This window comes from Schistocerca gregaria, chromosome 4 (assembly GCF_023897955.1).
Source record: "Schistocerca gregaria isolate iqSchGreg1 chromosome 4, iqSchGreg1.2, whole genome shotgun sequence".
NCBI lineage: Eukaryota > Metazoa > Arthropoda > Insecta > Orthoptera > Acrididae > Schistocerca > Schistocerca gregaria.
Window position 1 is genome coordinate 26239747 of NC_064923.1, and position 24395 is coordinate 26264141.

General features: G+C 46.3%; 16 non-coding genes across 16 annotated transcripts; all 16 read left to right on the forward strand.

Moving 5' to 3' along the window:
• The first annotated feature begins 917 nt into the window (after positions 1–917).
• Trnat-agu (transfer RNA threonine (anticodon AGU)) lies at positions 918–989 on the forward strand. Its single transcript has one exon. It is a non-coding gene; the product is annotated as a tRNA-Thr (tRNA).
• A 1457-nt stretch (positions 990–2446) lies between these two features.
• On the forward strand, positions 2447–2518 carry Trnat-agu (transfer RNA threonine (anticodon AGU)). Its single transcript has one exon. It is a non-coding gene; the product is annotated as a tRNA-Thr (tRNA).
• Positions 2519–3992: 1474 nt separating this feature from the next.
• Trnat-agu (transfer RNA threonine (anticodon AGU)) lies at positions 3993–4064 on the forward strand. Its single transcript has one exon. It is a non-coding gene; the product is annotated as a tRNA-Thr (tRNA).
• A 1447-nt stretch (positions 4065–5511) lies between these two features.
• Trnat-agu (transfer RNA threonine (anticodon AGU)) lies at positions 5512–5583 on the forward strand. Its single transcript has one exon. It is a non-coding gene; the product is annotated as a tRNA-Thr (tRNA).
• Positions 5584–7020: 1437 nt separating this feature from the next.
• On the forward strand, positions 7021–7092 carry Trnat-agu (transfer RNA threonine (anticodon AGU)). The gene has a single exon. It is a non-coding gene; the product is annotated as a tRNA-Thr (tRNA).
• A 1474-nt stretch (positions 7093–8566) lies between these two features.
• On the forward strand, positions 8567–8638 carry Trnat-agu (transfer RNA threonine (anticodon AGU)). Its single transcript has one exon. It is a non-coding gene; the product is annotated as a tRNA-Thr (tRNA).
• A 1450-nt stretch (positions 8639–10088) lies between these two features.
• On the forward strand, positions 10089–10160 carry Trnat-agu (transfer RNA threonine (anticodon AGU)). Its single transcript has one exon. It is a non-coding gene; the product is annotated as a tRNA-Thr (tRNA).
• A 1461-nt stretch (positions 10161–11621) lies between these two features.
• Trnat-agu (transfer RNA threonine (anticodon AGU)) lies at positions 11622–11693 on the forward strand. Its single transcript has one exon. It is a non-coding gene; the product is annotated as a tRNA-Thr (tRNA).
• Positions 11694–13172: 1479 nt separating this feature from the next.
• Trnat-agu (transfer RNA threonine (anticodon AGU)) lies at positions 13173–13244 on the forward strand. The gene has a single exon. It is a non-coding gene; the product is annotated as a tRNA-Thr (tRNA).
• Positions 13245–14706: 1462 nt separating this feature from the next.
• Positions 14707–14778, forward strand: Trnat-agu (transfer RNA threonine (anticodon AGU)). Its single transcript has one exon. It is a non-coding gene; the product is annotated as a tRNA-Thr (tRNA).
• A 1461-nt stretch (positions 14779–16239) lies between these two features.
• Trnat-agu (transfer RNA threonine (anticodon AGU)) lies at positions 16240–16311 on the forward strand. Its single transcript has one exon. It is a non-coding gene; the product is annotated as a tRNA-Thr (tRNA).
• A 1450-nt stretch (positions 16312–17761) lies between these two features.
• On the forward strand, positions 17762–17833 carry Trnat-agu (transfer RNA threonine (anticodon AGU)). The gene has a single exon. It is a non-coding gene; the product is annotated as a tRNA-Thr (tRNA).
• A 1452-nt stretch (positions 17834–19285) lies between these two features.
• Trnat-agu (transfer RNA threonine (anticodon AGU)) lies at positions 19286–19357 on the forward strand. Its single transcript has one exon. It is a non-coding gene; the product is annotated as a tRNA-Thr (tRNA).
• A 1483-nt stretch (positions 19358–20840) lies between these two features.
• Trnat-agu (transfer RNA threonine (anticodon AGU)) lies at positions 20841–20912 on the forward strand. The gene has a single exon. It is a non-coding gene; the product is annotated as a tRNA-Thr (tRNA).
• A 1441-nt stretch (positions 20913–22353) lies between these two features.
• On the forward strand, positions 22354–22427 carry Trnat-agu (transfer RNA threonine (anticodon AGU)). The gene has a single exon. It is a non-coding gene; the product is annotated as a tRNA-Thr (tRNA).
• Positions 22428–23873: 1446 nt separating this feature from the next.
• On the forward strand, positions 23874–23945 carry Trnat-agu (transfer RNA threonine (anticodon AGU)). Its single transcript has one exon. It is a non-coding gene; the product is annotated as a tRNA-Thr (tRNA).
• Positions 23946–24395: the final 450 nt, after the last annotated feature.

Here is a 24395-nt window from a genome sequence, read left to right on the forward strand (position 1 = left end):
CAAGGCGTCGGACTTCGTATCCGAAGATTGCGTGTTTGATTCCTCTCTCGGTCGTGTTTTTCCAGATCTGAAAAAGAAACATACCGTTTTAGTGTAGCACTTGAGCAGTACGAAACCGTGTGAATGTTGCTGTTGACCATTTTCTGCTTGGAGATGCTCTTGAGCTTGAAACACGCACAACAAGACCGGTGTTAATTAGCGAATTGGTTTGCATATTGCCGTCGCCGCGTGTTTTTGACTGGCACTTGCACATCTAAAATAACGTCGGAAAGTAACCCGTTCGGCTTATGAGTCACATCAAGTATGTGTGTTAATTTTGACGAAACTAGCTCTGCAGGTTGTCATGCAATTCTGTTACCTCTCAGAAATGATTATGAAATAAAAGTGAACTACGTGACGAGTGTGACGTTAGGAAAACATTAGGCAACATGGGGAGGTTCTGTATGGGACCAATCAACCCAAACGAGTACTGTGTGACGTGCTAACCGGCATATACTCACCGAGGCAGCGCGGCTAGCTCAGTCGGTAGAACATAAGGCTCTTAATCCCAGGGTCGTGGGTTCGAGCCCCACGTGGGGAGGAACGGAATTTTGTTCCTCTGCAGATGTAACTTACCGTTTTTCTGATTAACGTGATGTAATGGAAATAGCAACTTTAAACTTTGCCTACGTCTCCGTCAGTCGCTACGAAACTGTATTTGAAGGTGAAGGTGATTTTGTAGACATGTGTGAAAGACATGTTCTGAAAGCAAGTGGTGTTATTTGGAGAGCACTTCCTTTACGTGTCAGATGTGTAGGCAAGCAGTAATGGGTCGCCATAGCTGCAAATATTAGACGGTAATATGAAGTGTTGTCAGCTGAAGTCTGATGATCCAGACGACCGTAAGGATGAAGTACGCAAAAGTACCGCTAGGCCGCGCCTCTTTAGCTCAGTGGCAGAGCACTGGTCTAGTAAACCAGGGGTCGTGAGTTCGATCCTCACAGGAGGCAGACGAATTTTGGATATCAGTTGCGCGTCGTGGCCTTATAGCAAACAGTATTTGGGATGACTAACAATTAGCGAGAGGCGTTTTATTAAGAATTACTCTCAGATGTGATTAAGGCGAATGGCGCAGATAAAGCATTTGCCAAAGCGGTACAGCATTAGGTGGGATGGGACAGTCTGAAATATATTTTATAGATGTATTTCTCACATATCTCAGAGCCTTCCGCGGTTGTCGTCGTCGTCGTCGTCGTCGTCGTCGTCGTCGTCGTCGCCGCCACTTCTGCAGAAGTAGCAAATGGATATCGTAGCAAATGCGGCGAGGGACGCCCTGCCTTACATTTCCGAATGCACAAAGTGTGTGGTTTAGTTTCCCAGTCTGTATTTGGTAGGTCTCGTAGCAGGTTAAATGTATCAAATGGGTGGGAAAGAGCAAGGGGCAGCGTCTGTGTAGAACGAAAACACAACTCCTCAGTGGTGTGAGCGTTTTGAGATGAGTCGTATATAAGTTCCACTTGTTTGTCAGTGACCGTGTGGCCTAATGGATAAGGCGTCGGACTTCGTATCCGAAGATTGCGTGTTTGATTCCTCTCTCGGTCGTGTTTTTCCAGATATGAAAAAGAAACATACCGTTTTAGTGCAGCACTTGAGCAGTACGAACCCGTGTGAACGTTGCTGTTGTCCATTTTCTGCTTGGAGATGCTCTTGAGCTTGAAACACGCACAACAAGACCGGTGTTAACTAGCGAATTGGTTTGCATATTGCCGTCGCCGCGTGTTTTTGACTGGCACTTGCACATCTAAAATAGCGTCGGAAAGTAACTCGTTCGGCTTATGAGTCACATCAAGTATGTGTGTTAATTTTGACGAAAACTAGCTCTGCAGGTTGTCATGCAATTCTGTTACCTCTCAGAAATGATTATGAAATAAAAGTGAACTACGTGACGAGTGTGACGTTAGGAAAACATTAGGCAACATGGGGAGGTTCTGTATGGGACCAATCAACCCAAACGAGTACTGTGTTGACGTGCTAACCGGCATATACTCACCGATTCAGCGCGGCTAGCTCAGTCGGTAGAACATAAGGCTCTTAATCCCAGGGTCGTGGGTTCGAGCCCCACGTGGGGAGGAACGGAATTTTGTTCCTCTGCAGATGTAACTTACCTTTTTCTGATTAACGTGATGTAATGGAAATAGCAACTTTAAACTTTGCCTACGTCTCCGTCAGTCGCTACGAAACTGTATTTGAAGGTGAAGGTGATTTTGTAGACATGTGTGAAAGACATGTTCTGAAATGCAAGTGGTGTTATTTGGAGAGCACTTCCTTTACGTGTCAGACGTGTAGGCAGGCAGTAATGGGTCGCCATAGCTGCAAATACTAGACGGTAATATGAAGTGTTGTCAGCTGAAGTCTGATGATCCAGACGACCGTAAGGATGAAGTACGCATAAGTACCGCTAGGCCGCGCCTCTTTAGCTCAGTGGCAGAGCACTGGTCTAGTAAACCAGGGGTCGTGAGTTCGATCCTCACAGGAGGCAGACGAATTTTGGATATCAGTTGCGCGTCGTGGCCTTATAGCAAACAGTATCTGGGATGACTAACAATTAGCGAGAGGCGTTTTATTAAGAATTACTCTCAGATGTGATTAAGGCGAATGGCGCAGATAAAGCATTTGCCAAAGCGGTACAGCATAAGGTGGGATGGGACAGTCTGAAATATATTTTATAGATGTATTTCTCACATATCTCAGAGCCTTCCGCGGTCGTCGTCGTCGTCGTCGTCGTCGTCGTCGTCGTCGTCGTCGTCGTCGTCGTCGCCGCCGCCGCCACTTCTGCAGAAGTAGCAAATGGACATCGTAGCAAATGCGGCGAGGGATGCCCTGCCTTACATTTCCGAATGCACAAAGTGTGTGGTTTAGTTTCCCAGTCTATATTTGGTAGGTCTCGTAGCAGGTTGAATGTGTCAAATGGGTGGGAAAGAGCAAGGGGCAGCGTCTGTGTAGAACGAAAACACAACTCCTCAGTGGTGTGAGCGTTTCGAGATGAGTCGTATATAAGTTCCACTTGTTTGTCAGTGACCGTGTGGCCTAATGGACAAGGCGTCGGTCTTCGTATCCGAAGATTGCGTGTTTGATTCCTCTCTCGGTCGTGTTTTTCCAGATCTGAAAAAGAAACATACCGTTTTAGTGTAGCACTTGAGCAGTACGAAACCGTGTGAATGTTGCTGTTGACCATTTTCTGCTTGGAGATGCTCTTGAGCTTGAAACACGCACAACAAGACCGGTGTTAACTAGCGAATTGGTTTGCATATTGCCGTCGCCGCGTGTTTTTGACTGGCACTTGCACATCTAAAATAACGTCGGAAAGTAACTCGTTCGGCTTATGAGTCACATCAAGTATGTGTGTTAATTTTGACGAAACTATCTCTGCAGGTTGTCATGCAATTCTGTTACCTCTCAGAAATGATTATGAAATAAAAGTGAACAACGTGACGAGTGTGACGTTAGGAAAACATTAGGCAACATGGGGAGGTTCTGTATGGGACCAATCAACCCAAACGAGTACTGTGTGACGTGCTAACCGGCATATACTCACCGAGGCAGCGCGGCTAGCTCAGTCGGTAGAACATAAGGCTCTTAATCCCAGGGTCGTGGGTTCGAGCCCCACGTGGGGAGGAACGGAATTTTGTTCCTCTGCAGATGTAACTTACCGTTTTTCTGATTAACGTGATGTAATGGAAATAGCAACTTTAAACTTTGCCTACGTCTCCGTCAGTCGCTACGAAACTGTATTTGAAGGTGAAGGTGATTTTGTAGACATGTGTGAAAGACATGTTCTGAAATGCAAGTGGTGTTATTTGGAGAGCACTTCCTTTACGTGTCAGATGTGTAGGCAAGCAGTAATGGGTCGCCATAGCTGCAAATATTAGACGGTAATATGAAGTGTTGTCAGCTGAAGTCTGATGATCCAGACGACCGTAAGGATGAAGTACGCAAAAGTACCGCTAGGCCGCGCCTCTTTAGCTCAGTGGCAGAGCACTGGTCTAGTAAACCAGGGGTCGTGAGTTCGATCCTCACAGGAGGCAGACGAATTTTTGATATCAGTTGCGCGTCGTGGCCTTATAGCAAACAGTATCTGGGATGACTAACAATTAGCGAGAGGCGTTTTATTAAGAATTACTCTCAGATGTGATTAAGGCGAATGGCGCAGATTAAGCATTTGCCAAAGCGGTACAGCATAAGGTGGGATGGGACAGTCTGAAATATATTTTTTAGATGTATTTCTCACATATCTCAGAGCCTTCCGCGGTTGTCGTCGTCGTCGTCGTCGTCGTCGTCGCCGCCGCCACTTCTGCAGAAGTAGCAAATGGACATCGTAGCAAATGCGGCGAGGGACGCCCTGCCTTACATTTCCGAATGCACAAAGTGTGTGGTTTAGTTTCCCAGTCTATATTTGGTAGGTCTCGTAGCAGGTTGAATGTATCAAATGGGTGGGAAAGAGCAAGGGGCAGCGTCTGTGTAGAACGAAAACACAACTCCTCAGTGGTGTGAGCGTTTCGAGATGAGTCGTATATATGTTCCACTTGTTTGTCAGTGACCGTGTGGCCTAATGGACAAGGCGTCGGACTTCGTATCCGAAGATTGCGTGTTTGATTCCTCTCTCGGTCGTGTTTTTCCAGATCTGAAAAAGAAACATACCGTTTTAGTGTAGCACTTGAGCAGTACGAAACCGTGTGAATGTTGCTGTTGACCATTTTCTGCTTGGAGATGCTCTTCAGCTTAAAACACGCACAACAAGACCGGTGTTAACTAGCGAATTGGTTTGCATATTGCCGTCGCCGCGTGTTTTTGACTGGCACTTGCACATCTAAAATAACGTCGGAAAGTAACTCGTTCGGCTTATGAGTCACATCAAGTATGTGTGTTAATTTTGACGAAACTAGCTCTGCAGGTTGTCATGCAATTCTGTTACCTCTCAGAAATGATTATGAAATAAAAGTGAACTACGTGACGAGTGTGACGTTAGGAAAACATTAGGCAACATGGGGAGGTTCTGTATGGGACCAATCAACCCAAACGAGTACTGTGTGACGTGCTAACCGGCATATACTCACCGAGGCAGCGCAGCTAGCTTAGTCGGTAGAACATAAGGCTCTTAATCCCAGGGTCGTGGGTTCGAGCCCCACGTGGGGAGGAACGGAATTTTGTTCCTCTGCAGATGTAACTTACCGTTTTTCTGATTAACGTGATGTAATGGAAATAGCAACTTTAAACTTTGCCTACGTCTCCGTCAGTCGCTACGAAACTGTATTTGAAGGTGAAGGTGATTTTGTAGACATGTGTGAAAGACATGTTCTGAAATGCAAGTGGTGTTATTTGGAGAGCACTTCGTTTACGTGTCAGATGTGTAGGCAAGCAGTAATGGGTCGCCATAGCTGCAAATATTAGACGGTAATATGAAGTGTTGTCAGCTGAAGTCTGATGATCCAGACGACCGTAAGGATGAAGTACGCAAAAGTACCGCTAGGCCGCGCCTCTTTAGCTCAGTGGCAGAGCACTGGTCTAGTAAACCAGGGGTCGTGAGTTCGATCCTCACAGGAGGCAGACGAATTTTGGATATCAGTTGCGCGTCGTGGCCTTATAGCAAACAGTATTTGGGATGACTAACAATTAGCGAGAGGCGTTTTATTAAGAATTACTCTCAGATGTGATTAAGGCGAATGGCGCAGATAAAGCATTTGCCAAAGCGGTACAGCATAAGGTGGGATGGGACAGTCTGAAATATATTTTATAGATGTATTTCTCACATATCTCAGAGCCTTCCGCGGTTGTCGTCGTCGTCGTCGTCGCCGCCGCCACTTCTGCAGAAGTAGCAAATGGACATCGTAGCAAATGCGGCGAGGGACGCCCTGCCTTACATTTCCGAATGCACAAAGTGTGTGGTTTAGTTTCCCAGTCTATATTTGGTAGGTCTCGTAGCAGGTTGAATGTATCAAATGGGTGGGAAAGAGCAAGGGGCAGCGTCTGTGTAGAACGAAAACACAACTCCTCAGTGGTGTGAGCGTTTTGAGATGAGTCGTATATAAGTTCCACTTGTTTGTCAGTGACCGTGTGGCCTAATGGATAAGGCGTCGGACTTCGTATCCGAAGATTGCGTGTTTGATTCCTCTCTCGGTCGTGTTTTTCCAGATATGAAAAAGAAACATACCGTTTTAGTGCAGCACTTGAGCAGTACGAAACCGTGTGAATGTTGCTGTTGACCATTTTCTGCTTGGAGATGCTCTTGAGCTTGAAACACGCACAACAAGACCGGTGTTAACTAGCGAATTGGTTTGCATATTGCCGTCGCCGCGTGTTTTTGACTGGCACTTGCACATCTAAAATAACGTCGGAAAGTAACTCGTTCGGCTTATGAGTCACATCAAGTATGTGTGTTAATTTTGACGAAACTAGCTCTGCAGGTTGTCATGCAATTCTGTTACCTCTCAGAAATGATTATGAAATAAAAGTGAACTACGTGACGAGTGTGACGCTAGGAAAACATTAGGCAACATGGGGAGGTTCTGTATGGGACCAATCAACCCAAACGAGTACTGTGTGACGTGCTAACCGGCATATACTCACCGAGGCAGCGCGGCTAGCTCAGTCGGTAGAACATAAGGCTCTTAATCCCAGGGTCGTGGGTTCGAGCCCCACGTGGGGAGGAACGGAATTTTGTTCCTCTGCAGATGTAACTTACCGTTTTTCTGATTAACGTGATGTAATGGAAATAGCAACTTTAAACTTTGCCTACGTCTCCGTCAGTCGCTACGAAACTGTATTTGAAGGTGAAGGTGATTTTGTAGACATGTGTGAAAGACATGTTCTGAAAGCAAGTGGTGTTATTTGGAGAGCACTTCGTTTACGTGTCAGATGTGTAGGCAAGCAGTAATGGGTCGCCATAGCTGCAAATATTAGACGGTAATATGAAGTGTTGTCAGCTGAAGTCTGATGATCCAGACGACCGTAAGGATGAAGTACGCAAAAGTACCGCTAGGCCGCGCCTCTTTAGCTCAGTGGCAGAGCACTGGTCTAGTAAACCAGGGGTCGTGAGTTCGATCCTCACAGGAGGCAGACGAATTTTGGATATCAGTTGCGCGTCGTGGCCTTATAGCGAACAGTATTTGGGATGACTAACAATTAGCGAGAGGCATTTTATTAAGAATTACTCTCAGATGTGATTAAGGCGAATGGCGCAGATAAAGCATTTGCCAAAGCGGTACAGCATAAGGTGGGATGGGACAGTCTGAAATATATTTTATAGATGTATTTCTCACATATCTCAGAGCCTTCCGCGGTTGTCGTCGTCGTCGTCGTCGTCGTCGTCGTCGTCGTCGTCGTCGTCGTCGTCGTCGCCGCCGCCACTTCTGCAGAAGTAGCAAATGGACATCGTAGCAAATGCGGCGAGGGACGCCCTGCCTTACATTTCCGAATGCACAAAGTGTGTGGTTTAGTTTCCCAGTCTATATTTGGTAGGTCTCGTAGCAGGTTGAATGTATCAAATGGGTGGGAAAGAGAAAGGGGCAGCGTCTGTGTAGAACGAAAACACAACTCCTCAGTGGTGTCAGCGTTTCGAGATGAGTCGTATATAAGTTCCACTTGTTTGTTAGTGACCGTGTGGCCTAATGGACAAGGCGTCGGACTTCGTATCCGAAGATTGCGTGTTTGATTCCTCTCTCGGTCGTGTTTTTCCAGATATGAAAAAGAAACATACCGTTTTAGTGTAGCACTTGAGCAGTACGAAACCGTGTGAATGTTGCTGTTGACCATTTTCTGCTTGGAGATGCTCTTCAGCTTAAAACACGCACAACAAGACCGGTGTTAACTAGCGAATTGGTTTGCATATTGCCGTCGCCGCGTGTTTTTGACTGGCACTTGCACATCTAAAATAACGTCGGAAAGTAACTCGTTCGGCTTATGAGTCACATCAAGTATGTGTGTTAATTTTGACGAAACTAGCTCTGCAGGTTGTCATGCAATTCTGTTACCTCTCAGAAATGATTATGAAATAAAAGTGAACTACGTGACGAGTGTGACGTTAGGAAAACATTAGGCAACATGGGGAGGTTCTGTATGGGACCAATCAACCCAAACGAGTACTGTGTGACGTGCTAACCGGCACATACTCACCGAGGCAGCGCGGCTAGCTTAGTCGGTAGAACATAAGGCTCTTAATCCCAGGGTCGTGGGTTCGAGCCCCACGTGGGGAGGAACGGAATTTTGTTCCTCTGCAGATGTAACTTACCGTTTTTCTGATTAACGTGATGTAATGGAAATAGCAACTTTAAACTTTGCCTACGTCTCCGTCAGTCGCTACGAAACTGTATTTGAAGGTGAAGGTGATTTTGTAGACATGTGTGAAAGACATGTTCTGAAATGCAAGTGGTGTTATTTGGAGAGCACTTCGTTTACGTGTCAGATGTGTAGGCAAGCAGTAATGGGTCGCCATAGCTGCAAATATTAGACGGTAATATGAAGTGTTGTCAGCTGAAGTCTGATGATCCAGACGACCGTAAGGATGAAGTACGCAAAAGTACCGCTAGGCCGCGCCTCTTTAGCTCAGTGGCAGAGCACTGGTCTAGTAAACCAGGGGTCGTGAGTTCGATCCTCACAGGAGGCAGACGAATTTTGGATATCAGTTGCGCGTCGTGGCCTTATAGCAAACAGTATTTGGGATGACTAACAATTAGCGAGAGGCGTTTTATTAAGAATTACTCTCAGATGTGATTAAGGCGAATGGCGCAGATAAAGCATTTGCCAAAGCGGTACAGCATAAGGTGGGATGGGACAGTCTGAAATATATTTTATAGATGTATTTCTCACATATCTCAGAGCCTTCCGCGGTTGTCGTCGTCGTCGTCGTCGTCGTCGTCGTCGTCGCCGCCACTTCTGCAGAAGTAGCAAATGGATATCGTAGCAAATGCGGCGAGGGACGCCCTGCCTTACATTTCCGAATGCACAAAGTGTGTGGTTTAGTTTCCCAGTCTGTATTTGGTAGGTCTCGTAGCAGGTTAAATGTATCAAATGGGTGGGAAAGAGCAAGGGGCAGCGTCTGTGTAGAACGAAAACACAACTCCTCAGTGGTGTGAGCGTTTTGAGATGAGTCGTATATAAGTTCCACTTGTTTGTCAGTGACCGTGTGGCCTAATGGATAAGGCGTCGGACTTCGTATCCGAAGATTGCGTGTTTGATTCCTCTCTCGGTCGTGTTTTTCCAGATATGAAAAAGAAACATACCGTTTTAGTGCAGCACTTGAGCAGTACGAACCCGTGTGAACGTTGCTGTTGACCATTTTCTGCTTGGAGATGCTCTTGAGCTTGAAACACGCACAACAAGACCGGTGTTAACTAGCGAATTGGTTTGCATATTGCCGTCGCCGCGTGTTTTTGACTGGCACTTGCACATCTAAAATAGCGTCGGAAAGTAACTCGTTCGGCTTATGAGTCACATCAAGTATGTGTGTTAATTTTGACGAAACTAGCTCTGCAGGTTGTCATGCAATTCTGTTACCTCTCAGAAATGATTATGAAATAAAAGTGAACTACGTGACGAGTGTGACGTTAGGAAAACATTAGGCAACATGGGGAGGTTCTGTATGGGATCAATCAACCCAAACGAGTACTGTGTTGACGTGCTAACCGGCATATACTCACCGATTCAGCGCGGCTAGCTCAGTCGGTAGAACATAAGGCTCTTAATCCCAGGGTCGTGGGTTCGAGCCCCACGTGGGGAGGAACGGAATTTTGTTCCTCTGCAGATGTAACTTACCTTTTTCTGATTAACGTGATGTAATGGAAATAGCAACTTTAAACTTTGCCTACGTCTCCGTCAGTCGCTACGAAACTGTATTTGAAGGTGAAGGTGATTTTGTAGACATGTGTGAAAGACATGTTCTGAAATGCAAGTGGTGTTATTTGGAGAGCACTTCGTTTACGTGTCAGATGTGTAGGCAAGCAGTAATGGGTCGCCATAGCTGCAAATATTAGACGGTAATATGAAGTGTTGTCAGCTGAAGTCTGATGATCCAGACGACCGTAAGGATGAAGTACGCAAAAGTACCGCTAGGCCGCGCCTCTTTAGCTCAGTGGCAGAGCACTGGTCTAGTAAACCAGGGGTCGTGAGTTCGATCCTCACAGGAGGCAGACGAATTTTGGATATCAGTTGCGCGTCGTGGCCTTATAGCAAACAGTATCTGGGATGACTAACAATTAGCGAGAGGCGTTTTATTAAGAATTACTCTCAGATGTGATTAAGGCGAATGGCGCAGATAAAGCATTTGCCAAAGCGGTACAGCAGAAGGTGGGATGGGACAGTCTGAAATATATTTTATAGATGTATTTCTCACATATCTCAGAGCCTTCCGCGGTTGTCGTCGTCGTCGTCGTCGTCGTCGTCGTCGTCGTCGTCGTCGCCGCCGCCACTTCTGCAGAAGTAGCAAATGGACATCGTAGCAAATGCGGCGAGGGACGCCCTGCCTTACATTTCCGAATGCACAAAGTGTGTGGTTTAGTTTCCCAGTCTATATTTGGTAGGTCTCGTAGCAGGTTGAATGTATCAAATGGGTGGGAAAGAGCAAGGGGCAGCGTCTGTGTAGAACGAAAACACAACTCCTCAGTGGTGTGAGCGTTTCGAGATGAGTCGTATATAAGTTCCACTTGTTTGTCAGTGACCGTGTGGCCTAATGGACAAGGCGTCGGACTTCGTATCCGAAGATTGCGTGTTTGATTCCTCTCTCGGTCGTGTTTTTCCAGATCTGAAAAAGAAACATACCGTTTTAGTGTAGCACTTGAGCAGTACGAAACCGTGTGAATGTTGCTGTTGACCATTTTCTGCTTGGAGATGCTCTTGAGCTTGAAACACGCACAACAAGACCGGTGTTAACTAGCGAATTGGTTTGCATATTGCCGTCGCCGCGTGTTTTTGACTGGCACTTGCACATCTAAAATAACGTCGGAAAGTAACTCGTTCGGCTTATGAGTCACATCAAGTATGTGTGTTAATTTTGACGAAACTAGCTCTGCAGGTTGTCATGCAATTCTGTTACCTCTCAGAAATGATTATGAAATAAAAGTGAACTACGTGACGAGTGTGACGTTAGGAAAACATTAGGCAACATGGGGAGGTTCTGTATGGGACCAATCAACCCAAACGAGTACTGTGTGACGTGCTAACCGGCATATACTCACCGAGGCAGCGCGGCTAGCTCAGTCGGTAGAACATAAGGCTCTTAATCCCAGGGTCGTGGGTTCGAGCCCCACGTGGGGAGGAACGGAATTTTGTTCCTCTGCAGATGTAACTTACCGTTTTTCTGATTAACGTGATGTAATGGAAATAGCAACTTTAAACTTTGCCTACGTCTCCGTCAGTCGCTACGAAACTGTATTTGAAGGTGAAGGTGATTTTGTAGACATGTGTGAAAGACATGTTCTGAAAGCAAGTGGTGTTATTTGGAGAGCACTTCCTTTACGTGTCAGATGTGTAGGCAAGCAGTAATGGGTCGCCATAGCTGCAAATATTAGACGGTAATATGAAGTGTTGTCAGCTGAAGTCTGATGATCCAGACAACCGTAAGGATGAAGTACGCAAAAGTACCGCTAGGCCGCGCCTCTTTAGCTCAGTGGCAGAGCACTGGTCTAGTAAACCAGGGGTCGTGAGTTCGATCCTCACAGGAGGCAGACGAATTTTGGATATCAGTTGCGCGTCGTGGCCTTATAGCGAACAGTATTTGGGATGACTAACAATTAGCGAGAGGCATTTTATTAAGAATTACTCTCAGATGTGATTAAGGCGAATGGCGCAGATAAAGCATTTGCCAAAGCGGTACAGCATAAGGTGGGATGGGACAGTCTGAAATATATTTTATAGATGTATTTCTCACATATCTCAGAGCCTTCCGCGGTTGTCGTCGTCGTCGTCGTCGTCGTCGTCGTCGTCGTCGTCGTCGTCGTCGTCGTCGTCGTCGCCGCCGCCACTTCTGCAGAAGTAGCAAATGGACATCGTAGCAAATGCGGCGAGGGACGCCCTGCCTTACATTTCCGAATGCACAAAGTGTGTGGTTTAGTTTCCCAGTCTATATTTGGTAGGTCTCGTAGCAGGTTGAATGTATCAAATGGGTGGGAAAGAGCAAGGGGCAGCGTCTGTGTAGAACGAAAACACAACTCCTCAGTGGTGTGAGCGTTTCGAGATGAGTCGTATATAAGTTCCACTTGTTTGTCAGTGACCGTGTGGCCTAATGGACAAGGCGTCGGACTTCGTATCCGAAGATTGCGTGTTTGATTCCTCTCTCGGTCGTGTTTTTCCAGATCTGAAAAAGAAACATACCGTTTTAGTGTAGCACTTGAGCAGTACGAAACCGTGTGAATGTTGCTGTTGACCATTTTCTGCTTGGAGATGCTCTTGAGCTTGAAACACGCACAACAAGACCGGTGTTAACTAGCGAATTGGTTTGCATATTGCCGTCGCCGCGTGTTTTTGACTGGCACTTGCACATCTAAAATAACGTCGGAAAGTAACTCGTTCGGCTTATGAGTCACATCAAGTATGTGTGTTAATTTTGACGAAACTAGCTCTGCAGGTTGTCATGCAATTCTGTTACCTCTCAGAAATGATTATGAAATAAAAGTGAACTACGTGACGAGTGTGACGTTAGGAAAACATTAGGCAACATGGGGAGGTTCTGTATGGGACCAATCAACCCAAACGAGTACTGTGTGACGTGCTAACCGGCATATACTCACCGAGGCAGCGCGGCTAGCTCAGTCGGTAGAACATAAGGCTCTTAATCCCAGGGTTGTGGGTTCGAGCCCCATGTGGGGAGGAACGGAATTTTGTTCCTCTGCAGATGTAACTTACCGTTTTTCTGATTAACGTGATGTAATGGAAATAGCAACTTTAAACTTTGCCTACGTCTCCGTCAGTCGCTACGAAACTGTATTTGAAGGTGAAGGTGATTTTGTAGACATGTGTGAAAGACATGTTCTGAAAGCAAGTGGTGTTATTTGGAGAGCACTTCGTTTACGTGTCAGATGTGTAGGCAAGCAGTAATGGGTCGCCATAGCTGCAAATACTAGACGGTAATATGAAGTGTTGTCAGCTGAAGTCTGATGATCCAGACAACCGTAAGGATGAAGTACGCAAAAGTACCGCTAGGCCGCGCCTCTTTAGCTCAGTGGCAGAGCACTGGTCTAGTAAACCAGGGGTCGTGAGTTCGATCCTCACAGGAGGCAGACGAATTTGGGATATCAGTTGCGCGTCGTGGCCTTATAGCGAACAGTATTTGGGATGACTAACAATTAGCGAGAGGCATTTTATTAAGAATTACTCTCAGATGTGATTAAGGCGAATGGCGCAGATAAAGCATTTGCCAAAGCGGTACAGCATAAGGTGGGATGGGACAGTCTGAAATATATTTTTTAGATGTATTTCTCACATATCTCAGAGCCTTCCGCGGTTGTCGTCGTCGTCGTCGTCGTCGTCGTCGTCGTCGTCGCCGCCGCCGCCGCCACTTCTGCAGAAGTAGCAAATGGACATCGTAGCAAATGCGGCGAGGGACGCCCTGCCTTACATTTCCGAATGCACAAAGTGTGTGGTTTAGTTTCCCAGTCTGTATTTGGTAGGTCTCGTAGCAGGTTGAATGTATCAAATGGGTGGGAAAGAGCAAGGGGCAGCGTCTGTGTAGAACGAAAACACAACTCCTCAGTGGTGTGAGCGTTTCGAGATGAGTCGTATATAAGTTCCACTTGTTTGTCAGTGACCGTGTGGCCTAATGGACAAGGCGTCGGACTTCGTATCCGAAGATTGCGTGTTTGATTCCTCTCTCGGTCGTGTTTTTCCAGATATGAAAAAGAAACATACCGTTTTAGTGTAGCACTTGAGCAGTACGAAACCGTGTGAATGTTGCTGTTGACCATTTTCTGCTTGGAGATGCTCTTCAGCTTAAAACACGCACAACAAGACCGGTGTTAACTAGCGAATTGGTTTGCATATTGCCGTCGCCGCGTGTTTTTGACTGGCACTTGCACATCTAAAATAACGTCGGAAAGTAACTCGTTCGGCTTATGAGTCGCATCAAGTATGTGTGTTAATTTTGACGAAACTAGCTCTGCAGGTTGTCATGCAATTCTGTTACCTCTCAGAAATGATTATGAAATAAAAGTGAACTACGTGACGAGTGTGACGTTAGGAAAACATTAGGCAACATGGGGAGGTTCTGTATGGGACCAATCAACCCAAACGAGTACTGTGTGACGTGCTAACCGGCACATACTCACCGAGGCAGCGCGGCTAGCTTAGTCGGTAGAACATAAGGCTCTTAATCCCAGGGTCGTGGGTTCGAGCCCCACGTGGGGAGGAACGGAATTTTGTTCCTCTGCAGATGTAACTTACCGTTTTTCTGATTAACGTGATGTAATGGAAATAGCAACTTTAAACTTTGCCTACGTCTCCGTCAGTCGCTACGAAACTGTATTTGAAGGTGAAGGTGATTTTGTAGACATGTGTGGAAGACATGTTCTGAAATGCAAGTGGTGTTATTTGGAGAGCACTTCGTTTACGTGTCAGATGTGTAGGCAAGCAGTAATGGGTCGCCATAGGTGCAAATATTAGACGGTAATATGAAGTGTTGTCAGCTGAAGTCTGATGATCCAGACGACCGTAAGGATGAAGTACGCAAAAGTACCGCTAGGCCGCGCCTCTTTAGCTCAGTGGCAGAGCACTGGTCTAGTAAACCAGGGGTCGTGAGTTCGATCCTCACAGGAGGCAGACGAATTTTGGATATCAGTTGCGCGTCGTGGCCTTATAGCAAACAGTATCTGGGATGACTAACAATTAGCGAGAGGCGTTTTATTAAGAATTACTCTCAGATGTGATTAAGGCGAATGGCGCAGATAAAGCATTTGCCAAAGCGGTACAGCATAAGGTGGGATGGGACAGTCTGAAATATATTTTATAGATGTATTTCTCACATATCTCAGAGCCTTCCGCGGTTGTCGTCGTCGTCGTCGTCGTCGTCGTCGTCGTCGTCGTCGTCGCCGCCGCCACTTCTGCAGAAGTAGCAAATGGACATCGTAGCAAATGCGGCGAGGGACGCCCTGCCTTACATTTCCGAATGCACAAAGTGTGTGGTTTAGTTTCCCAGTCTATATTTGGTAGGTCTCGTAGCAGGTTGAATGTATCAAATGGGTGGGAAAGAGCAAGGGGCAGCGTCTGTGTAGAACGAAAACACAACTCCTCAGTGGTGTGAGCGTTTCGAGATGAGTCGTATATAAGTTCCACTTGTTTGTCAGTGACCGTGTGGCCTAATGGACAAGGCGTCGGACTTCGTATCCGAAGATTGCGTGTTTGATTCCTCTCTCGGTCGTGTTTTTCCAGATCTGAAAAAGAAACATACCGTTTTAGTGTAGCACTTGAGCAGTACGAAACCGTGTGAATGTTGCTGTTGACCATTTTCTGCTTGGAGATGCTCTTGAGCTTGAAACACGCACAACAAGACCGGTGTTAACTAGCGAATTGGTTTGCATATTGCCGTCGCCGCGTGTTTTTGACTGGCACTTGCACATCTAAAATAACGTCGGAAAGTAACTCGTTCGGCTTATGAGTCACATCAAGTATGTGTGTTAATTTTGACGAAACTAGCTCTGCAGGTTGTCATGCAATTCTGTTACCTCTCAGAAATGATTATGAAATAAAAGTGAACTACGTGACGAGTGTGACGTTAGGAAAACATTAGGCAACATGGGGAGGTTCTGTATGGGACCAATCAACCCAAACGAGTACTGTGTGACGTGCTAACCGGCATATACTCACCGAGGCAGCGCGGCTAGCTCAGTCGGTAGAACATAAGGCTCTTAATCCCAGGGTCGTGGGTTCGAGCCCCATGTGGGGAGGAACGGAATTTTGTTCCTCTGCAGATGTAACTTACCGTTTTTCTGATTAACGTGATGTAATGGAAATAGCAACTTTAAACTTTGCCTACGTCTCCGTCAGTCGCTACGAAACTGTATTTGAAGGTGAAGGTGATTTTGTAGACATGTGTGAAAGACATGTTCTGAAAGCAAGTGGTGTTATTTGGAGAGCACTTCGTTTACGTGTCAGATGTGTAGGCAAGCAGTAATGGGTCGCCATAGCTGCAAATACTAGACGGTAATATGAAGTGTTGTCAGCTGAAGTCTGATGATCCAGACAACCGTAAGGATGAAGTACGCAAAAGTACCGCTAGGCCGCGCCTCTTTAGCTCAGTGGCAGAGCACTGGTCTAGTAAACCAGGGGTCGTGAGTTCGATCCTCACAGGAGGCAGACGAATTTGGGATATCAGTTGCGCGTCGTGGCCTTATAGCGAACAGTATTTGGGATGACTAACAATTAGCGAGAGGCATTTTATTAAGAATTACTCTCAGATGTGATTAAGGCGAATGGCGCAGATAAAGCATTTGCCAAAGCGGTACAGCATAAGGTGGGATGGGACAGTCTGAAATATATTTTTTAGATGTATTTCTCACATATCTCAGAGCCTTCCGCGGTTGTCGTCGTCGTCGTCGTCGTCGTCGTCGTCGTCGCCGCCACTTCTGCAGAAGTAGCAAATGGACATCGTAGCAAATGCGGCGAGGGACGCCCTGCCTTACATTTCCGAATGCACAAAGTGTGTGGTTTAGTTTCCCAGTCTGTATTTGGTAGGTCTCGTAGCAGGTTGAATGTATCAAATGGGTGGGAAAGAGCAAGGGGCAGCGTCTGTGTAGAACGAAAACACAACTCCTCAGTGGTGTGAGCGTTTCGAGATGAGTCGTATATAAGTTCCACTTGTTTGTCAGTGACCGTGTGGCCTAATGGACAAGGCGTCGGACTTCGTATCCGAAGATTGCGTGTTTGATTCCTCTCTCGGTCGTGTTTTTCCAGATATGAAAAAGAAACATACCGTTTTAGTGTAGCACTTGAGCAGTACGAAACCGTGTGAATGTTGCTGTTGACCATTTTCTGCTTGGAGATGCTCTTCAGCTTAAAACACGCACAACAAGACCGGTGTTAACTAGCGAATTGGTTTGCATATTGCCGTCGCCGCGTGTTTTTGACTGGCACTTGCACATCTAAAATAACGTCGGAAAGTAACTCGTTCGGCTTATGAGTCACATCAAGTATGTGTGTTAATTTTGACGAAACTAGCTCTGCAGGTTGTCATGCAATTCTGTTACCTCTCAGAAATGATTATGAAATAAAAGTGAACTACGTGACGAGTGTGACGTTAGGAAAACATTAGGCAACATGGGGAGGTTCTGTATGGGACCAATCAACCCAAACGAGTACTGTGTGACGTGCTAACCGGCACATACTCACCGAGGCAGCGCGGCTAGCTTAGTCGGTAGAACATAAGGCTCTTAATCCCAGGGTCGTGGGTTCGAGCCCCACGTGGGGAGGAACGGAATTTTGTTCCTCTGCAGATGTAACTTACCGTTTTTCTGATTAACGTGATGTAATGGAAATAGCAACTTTAAACTTTGCCTACGTCTCCGTCAGTCGCTACGAAACTGTATTTGAAGGTGAAGGTGATTTTGTAGACATGTGTGAAAGACATGTTCTGAAATGCAAGTGGTGTTATTTGGAGAGCACTTCGTTTACGTGTCAGATGTGTAGGCAAGCAGTAATGGGTCGCCATAGCTGCAAATATTAGACGGTAATATGAAGTGTTGTCAGCTGAAGTCTGATGATCCAGACGACCGTAAGGATGAAGTACGCAAAAGTACCGCTAGGCCGCGCCTCTTTAGCTCAGTGGCAGAGCACTGGTCTAGTAAACCAGGGGTCGTGAGTTCGATCCTCACAGGAGGCAGACGAATTTTGGATATCAGTTGCGCGTCGTGGCCTTATAGCAAACAGTATCTGGGATGACTAACAATTAGCGAGAGGCGTTTTATTAAGAATTACTCTCAGATGTGATTAAGGCGAATGGCGCAGATAAAGCATTTGCCAAAGCGGTACAGCATAAGGTGGGATGGGACAGTCTGAAATATATTTTATAGATGTATTTCTCACATATCTCAGAGCCTTCCGCGGTTGTCGTCGTCGTCGTCGTCGTCGTCGTCGTCGTCGCCGCCGCCACTTCTGCAGAAGTAGCAAATGGACATCGTAGCAAATGCGGCGAGGGACGCCCTGCCTTACATTTCCGAATGCACAAAGTGTGTGGTTTAGTTTCCCAGTCTATATTTGGTAGGTCTCGTAGCAGGTTGAATGTATCAAATGGGTGGGAAAGAGCAAGGGGCAGCGTCTGTGTAGAACGAAAACACAACTCCTCAGTGGTGTGAGCGTTTTGAGATGAGTCGTATATAAGTTCCACTTGTTTGTCAGTGACCGTGTGGCCTAATGGACAAGGCGTCGGACTTCGTATCCGAAGATTGCGTGTTTGATTCCTCTCTCGGTCGTGTTTTTCCAGATCTGAAAAAGAAACATACCGTTTTAGTGTAGCACTTGAGCAGTACGAAACCGTGTGAATGTTGCTGTTGACCATTTTCTGCTTGGAGATGCTCTTGAGCTTGAAACACGCACAACAAGACCGGTGTTAACTAGCGAATTGGTTTGCATATTGCCGTCGCCGCGTGTTTTTGACTGGCACTTGCACATCTAAAATAACGTCGGAAAGTAACTCGTTCGGCTTATGAGTCACATCAAGTATGTGTGTTAATTTTGACGAAACTAGCTCTGCAGGTTGTCATGCAATTCTGTTACCTCTCAGAAATGATTATGAAATAAAAGTGAACTACGTGACGAGTGTGACGTTAGGAAAACATTAGGCAACATGGGGAGGTTCTGTATGGGACCAATCAACCCAAACGAGTACTGTGTGACGTGCTAACCGGCATATACTCACCGAGGCAGCGCGGCTAGCTCAGTCGGTAGAACATAAGGCTCTTAATCCCAGGGTCGTGGGTTCGAGCCCCATGTGGGGAGGAACGGAATTTTGTTCCTCTGCAGATGTAACTTACCGTTTTTCTGATTAACGTGATGTAATGGAAATAGCAACTTTAAACTTTGCCTACGTCTCCGTCAGTCGCTACGAAACTGTATTTGAAGGTGAAGGTGATTTTGTAGACATGTGTGAAAGACATGTTCTGAAAGCAAGTGGTGTTATTTGGAGAGCACTTCGTTTACGTGTCAGATGTGTAGGCAAGCAGTAATGGGTCGCCATAGCTGCAAATACTAGACGGTAATATGAAGTGTTGTCAGCTGAAGTCTGATGATCCAGACAACCGTAAGGATGAAGTACGCAAAAGTACCGCTAGGCCGCGCCTCTTTAGCTCAGTGGCAGAGCACTGGTCTAGTAAACCAGGGGTCGTGAGTTCGATCCTCACAGGAGGCAGACGAATTTGGGATATCAGTTGCGCGTCGTGGCCTTATAGCGAACAGTATTTGGGATGACTAACAATTAGCGAGAGGCATTTTATTAAGAATTACTCTCAGATGTGATTAAGGCGAATGGCGCAGATAAAGCATTTGCCAAAGCGGTACAGCATAAGGTGGGATGGGACAGTCTGAAATATATTTTTTAGATGTATTTCTCACATATCTCAGAGCCTTCCGCGGTTGTCGTCGTCGTCGTCGTCGTCGTCGTCGTCGTCGTCGTCGTCGTCGTCGTCGTCGCCGCCGCCGCCGCCGCCACTTCTGCAGAAGTAGCAAATGGACATCGTAGCAAATGCGGCGAGGGACGCCCTGCCTTACATTTCCGAATGCACAAAGTGTGTGGTTTAGTTTCCCAGTCTGTATTTGGTAGGTCTCGTAGCAGGTTGAATGTATCAAATGGGTGGGAAAGAGCAAGGGGCAGCGTCTGTGTAGAACGAAAACACAACTCCTCAGTGGTGTGAGCGTTTCGAGATGAGTCGTATATAAGTTCCACTTGTTTGTCAGTGACCGTGTGGCCTAATGGACAAGGCGTCGGACTTCGTACCCGAAGATTGCGTGTTTGATTCCTCTCTCGGTCGTGTTTTTCCAGATATGAAAAAGAAACATACCGTTTTAGTGTAGCACTTGAGCAGTACGAAACCGTGTGAATGTTGCTGTTGACCATTTTCTGCTTGGAGATGCTCTTCAGCTTAAAACACGCACAACAAGACCGGTGTTAACTAGCGAATTGGTTTGCATATTGCCGTCGCCGCGTGTTTTTGACTGGCACTTGCACATCTAAAATAACGTCGGAAAGTAACTCGTTCGGCTTATGAGTCACATCAAGTATGTGTGTTAATTTTGACGAAACTAGCTCTGCAGGTTGTCATGCAATTCTGTTACCTCTCAGAAATGATTATGAAATAAAAGTGAACTACGTGACGAGTGTGACGTTAGGAAAACATTAGGCAACATGGGGAGGTTCTGAATGGGACCAATCAACCCAAACGAGTACTGTGTGACGTGCTAACCGGCACATACTCACCGAGGCAGCGCGGCTAGCTTAGTCGGTAGAACATAAGGCTCTTAATCCCAGGGTCGTGGGTTCGAGCCCCACGTGGGGAGGAACGGAATTTTGTTCCTCTGCAGATGTAACTTACCGTTTTTCTGATTAACGTGATGTAATGGAAATAGCAACTTTAAACTTTGCCTACGTCTCCGTCAGTCGCTACGAAACTGTATTTGAAGGTGAAGGTGATTTTGTAGACATGTGTGAAAGACATGTTCTGAAATGCAAGTGGTGTTATTTGGAGAGCACTTCGTTTACGTGTCAGATGTGTAGGCAAGCAGTAATGGGTCGCCATAGCTGCAAATATTAGACGGTAATATGAAGTGTTGTCAGCTGAAGTCTGATGATCCAGACGACCGTAAGGATGAAGTACGCAAAAGTACCGCTAGGCCGCGCCTCTTTAGCTCAGTGGCAGAGCACTGGTCTAGTAAACCAGGGGTCGTGAGTTCGATCCTCACAGGAGGCAGACGAATTTTGGATATCAGTTGCGCGTCGTGGCCTTATAGCAAACAGTATTTGGGATGACTAACAATTAGCGAGAGGCGTTTTATTAAGAATTACTCTCAGATGTGATTAAGGCGAATGGCGCAGATAAAGCATTTGCCAAAGCGGTACAGCATAAGGTGGGATGGGACAGTCTGAAATATAATTTATAGATGTATTTCTCACATATCTCAGAGCCTTCCGCGGTTGTCGTCGTCGTCGTCGTCGTCGTCGTCGCCGCCACTTCTGCAGAAGTAGCAAATGGATATCGTAGCAAATGCGGCGAGGGACGCCCTGCCTTACATTTCCGAATGCACAAAGTGTGTGGTTTAGTTTCCCAGTCTGTATTTGGTAGGTCTCGTAGCAGGTTAAATGTATCAAATGGGTGGGAAAGAGCAAGGGGCAGCGTCTGTGTAGAACGAAAACACAACTCCTCAGTGGTGTGAGCGTTTTGAGATGAGTCGTATATAAGTTCCACTTGTTTGTCAGTGACCGTGTGGCCTAATCGATAAGGCGTCGGACTTCGTATCCGAAGATTGCGTGTTTGATTCCTCTCTCGGTCGTGTTTTTCCAGATATGAAAAAGAAACATACCGTTTTAGTGCAGCACTTGAGCAGTACGAACCCGTGTGAACGTTGCTGTTGACCATTTTCTGCTTGGAGATGCTCTTGAGCTTGAAACACGCACAACAAGACCGGTGTTAACTAGCGAATTGGTTTGCATATTGCCGTCGCCGCGTGTTTTTGACTGGCACTTGCAATCTAAAATAGCGTCGGAAAGTAACTCGTTCGGCTTATGAGTCACATCAAGTATGTGTGTTAATTTTGACGAAACTAGCTCTGCAGGTTGTCATGCAATTCTGTTACCTCTCAGAAATGATTATGAAATAAAAGTGAACTACGTGACGAGTGTGACGTTAGGGAAACATTAGGCAACATGGGGAGGTTCTGTATGGGACCAATCAACCCAAACGAGTACTGTGTTGACGTGCTAACCGGCATATACTCACCGATTCAGCGCGGCTAGCTCAGTCGGTAGAACATAAGGCTCTTAATCCCAGGGTCGTGGGTTCGAGCCCCACGTGGGGAGGAACGGAATTTTGTTCCTCTGCAGATGTAACTTACCTTTTTCTGATTAACGTGATGTAATGGAAATAGCAACTTTAAACTTTGCCTACGTCTCCGTCAGTCGCTACGAAACTGTATTTGAAGGTGAAGGTGATTTTGTAGACATGTGTGAAAGACATGTTCTGAAATGCAAGTGGTGTTATTTGGAGAGCACTTCCTTTACGTGTCAGATGTGTAGGCAAGCAGTAATGGGTCGCCATAGCTGCAAATATTAGACGGTAATATGAAGTGTTGTCAGCTGAAGTCTGATGATCCAGACGACCGTAAGGATGAAGTACGCAAAAGTACCGCTAGGCCGCCCCTCTTTAGCTCAGTGGCAGAGCACTGGTCTAGTAAACCAGGGGTCGTGAGTTCGATCCTCACAGGAGGCAGACGAATTTTGGATATCAGTTGCGCGTCGTGGCCTTATAGCAAACAGTATCTGGGATGACTAACAATTAGCGAGAGGCGTTTTATTAAGAATTACTCTCAGATGTGATTAAGGCGAATGGCGCAGATAAAGCATTTGCCAAAGCGGTACAGCATAAGGTGGGATGGGACAGTCTGAAATATATTTTATAGATGTATTTCTCACATATCTCAGAGCCTTCCGCGGTCGTCGTCGTCGTCGTCGTCGTCGTCGCCGCCGCCGCCACTTCTGCAGAAGTAGCAAATGGACATCGTAGCAAATGCGGCGAGGGACGCCCTGCCTTACATTTCCGAATGCACAAAGTGTGTGGTTTAGTTTCCCAGTCTATATTTGGTAGGTCTCGTAGCAGGTTGAATGTGTCAAATGGGTGGGAAAGAGCAAGGGGCAGCGTCTGTGTAGAACGAAAACACAACTCCTCATTGGTGTGAGCGTTTTGAGATGAGTCGTATATAAGTTCCACTTGTTTGTCTGTGACCGTGTGGCCTAATGGATAAGGCGTCGGACTTCGTATCCGAAGATTGCGTGTTTGATTCCTCTCTCGGTCGTGTTTTTCCAGATATGAAAAAGAAACATACCGTTTTAGTGCAGCACTTGAGCAGTACGAAACCGTGTGAACGTTGCTGTTGACCATTTTCTGCTTGGAGATGCTCTTGAGCTTGAAACACGCACAACAAGACCGGTGTTAACTAGCGAATTGGTTTGCATATTGCCGTCACCGCGTGTTTTTGACTGGCACTTGCACATCTAAAATAACGTCGGAAAGTAACTCGTTCGGCTTATGAGTCACATCAAGTATGTGTGTTAATTTTGACGAAACTAGCTCTGCAGGTTGTCATGCAATTCTGTTACCTCTCAGAAATGATTATGAAATAAAAGTGAACTACGTGACGAGTGTGACGTTAGGAAAACATTAGGCAACATGGGGAGGTTCTGTATGGGACCAATCAACCCAAACGAGTACTGTGTGACGTGCTAACCGGCATATACTCACCGAGGCAGCGCGGCTAGCTCAGTCGGTAGAACATAAGGCTCTTAATCCCAGGGTCGTGGGTTCGAGCCCCACGTGGGGAGGAACGGAATTTTGTTCCTCTGCAGATGTAACTTACCGTTTTTCTGATTAACGTGATGTAATGGAAATAGCAACTTTAAACTTTGCCTACGTCTCCGTCAGTCGCTACGAAACTGTATTTGAAGGTGAAGGTGATTTTGTAGACATGTGTGAAAGACATGTTCTGAAAGCAAGTGGTGTTATTTGGAGAGCACTTCCTTTACGTGTCAGATGTGTAGGCAAGCAGTAATGGGTCGCCATAGCTGCAAATATTAGACGGTAATATGAAGTGTTGTCAGCTGAAGTCTGATGATCCAGACGACCGTAAGGATGAAGTACGCAAAAGTACCGCTAGGCCGCGCCTCTTTAGCTCAGTGGCAGAGCACTGGTCTAGTAAACCAGGGGTCGTGAGTTCGATCCTCACAGGAGGCAGACGAATTTTGGATATCAGTTGCGCGTCGTGGCCTTATAGCGAACAGTATTTGGGATGACTAACAATTAGCGAGAGGCATTTTATTAAGAATTACTCTCAGATGTGATTAAGGCGAATGGCGCAGATAAAGCATTTGCCAAAGCGGTACAGCATAAGGTGGGATGGGACAGTCTGAAATATATTTTTTAGATGTATTTCTCACATATCTCAGAGCCTTCCGCGGTTGTCGTCGTCGTCGTCGTCGTCGTCGTCGTCGCCGCCGCCACTTCTGCAGAAGTAGCAAATGGACATCGTAGCAAATGCGGCGAGGGACGCCCTGCCTTACATTTCCGAATGCACAAAGTGTGTGGTTTAGTTTCCCAGTCTATATTTGGTAGGTCTCGTAGCAGGTTGAATGTATCAAATGGGTGGGAAAGAGCAAGGGGCAGCGTCTGTGTAGAACGAAAACA